This window comes from Micropterus salmoides, unplaced genomic scaffold (genome assembly GCF_014851395.1).
Source record: "Micropterus salmoides isolate LMB-PRFRI ecotype aquatic unplaced genomic scaffold, ASM1485139v1 Ms_hic_scaffold_15, whole genome shotgun sequence".
Lineage (NCBI taxonomy): Eukaryota > Metazoa > Chordata > Actinopteri > Centrarchiformes > Centrarchidae > Micropterus > Micropterus salmoides.
This window is the reverse complement of record NW_024040596.1, coordinates 7,002,325-7,004,252: the sequence shown is the minus strand read 5'-3', so window position 1 is coordinate 7,004,252 and position 1,928 is coordinate 7,002,325.

The following is a 1,928-nucleotide window of genomic DNA, read 5'->3' as shown; positions in this document are numbered from 1 at the left end:
GAGGGGGTTGGTAGCCCAACATCACCATAAAGGGGGACATACCTGTGGCTGCACTAGATAGGGAATTGTGCGCATATTCCACCCAGTTGTTTGGCCCAGGACTCGGGATTGCGCGTCGTAACACATCGCAGAGCTGTCTCCAGGTCTTGGTTAGTCTGCCCCGTCTGACCATTAGTCTGTGGGTGATATCCTGAGGAAAGGCTGGCAGAAGCACCCAATGCCTTACAGAAAGCCTTCCATATCTGAGATGCAAACTGGGGACCACGATCAGAAACAATGTCCTGGTGTATACCATGCAATCTGAAAACATGTTGAATCATGAGTTCAGCAGTTTCTGAGGCAGAAGGTAACTTAATGAGAAGAATGAAGTGTACGGCCTTAGAGAACCTATCGACTACGGTGAATATGACTGTATTACCTTCAGATGGAGGTAAGCCGGTGACAAAATCAGAGTACTTATTTTTATTCCACTTTTGACTTTATTGGTGGTTTGCTTTCTCACGGATGTGCCATAAGAGGCTTATAATACAGTCTTACGAGATCTCAGATTATCCACCACAGATGCACAAAACACACTATGTTCTTTGTGTGGCTAGGTGATGCAGGAGGGAAAAGTACTCCATCACCATCACATAAACTTACTATAGTTTCAGTAAGTTGTGCATAGTAGAGGGAGATCATGTCTTCTTCACATTTGCAATTTCTGTCTCCATAGTGTGCTTCAGGCTACACCTTCTGAGATACAAAGTGTGAGTTAGTAACAACCATGCAGGCAAACTAGGCATTTCAAGAAGAAAGGGTAGCTTCATGTACATTTGTAGGATAGTGCCCTATGTACTCGATGTGCTCAGTCTGTGCATCTTCACTTGAACATTCTGCAAACATAGAGTTCCAAAACCTAGAGCTTGTTATAACAAAATCACTCTCCACCAAGCTGTAAAACACAACACTGTCTGAAGTTATTAGATAGATAGTTGTATAAGAAATACATTTGTTAGGGCAAATGTTTTAGCAAACAATGCCTTTTTACACATCCACCAGGTGTGGAGCAACATTAGCATTCGTTTAGAGTTGCGTTTCTGGCAACCTGATAAATCCCACTATTTAGTCTCCTTTTAACTCTTGTTTTAATCACCAACTCCTGAGGGAAATATCTGGCTCTTTGGCTGAACAATGCTCCGCTATGTTCAGCTAGTTGGTAACTGTGTGTGTCTGCTGTTTGGTTCTGGGCAGGTAGTGTACAGTGGGTTTATCAGAGCTGTCTTTTGCTAAAAACAACTGCCTGATGTGGCTGGAAACAAGTTTGCAAAGTTGAGAGGGTGGGGCGGGGGGGCCGAAAGTCAAAACAATGACTTAAAGGATGCTATAAAGCTACTGTAGGTATCTTTATAGCAGGTAGGTTGAGAACTGCAGAGTTGGGCGATATTTTCTGTGACTTTTTTATTTTGCTTTTCGGCGGGTCGCACAAAAGAAATATTTTATGTTCTGATTTCAACTTTCATATGACAACACTAATGCAAAACATCCTGATGTTTTTTATTTATGGTACAGAGGCTATATTGACAAACACTACGGGTAAAGCGCATGTGGGGTTGCATCAGTAAAGTAATAAAGAGACTCTGGGGTTTAAGTCTTGCAAACTAATTGCAGAGTGATGAATTTGTCTTGGAACAACAAGCAGCATCTGAAAACTGCCTTGTCTCCTTGACTGATTATACTGAACATCCTTCCCGTTCATCCATCATACATCTTTATGGCTTCTTTGGGGAATACTTTGTGAATGTGTATAGTTCTTGTATATTCATTTGTGTGGATCCTTGCGCCCACCGACATACGCACGCACGCACACACACATTGCTATATACACATTAATAGGGTGCCGGGTCTGTGAGTGTGTGCACATATGTGTGTGAGTGTGTCAGGAGTGG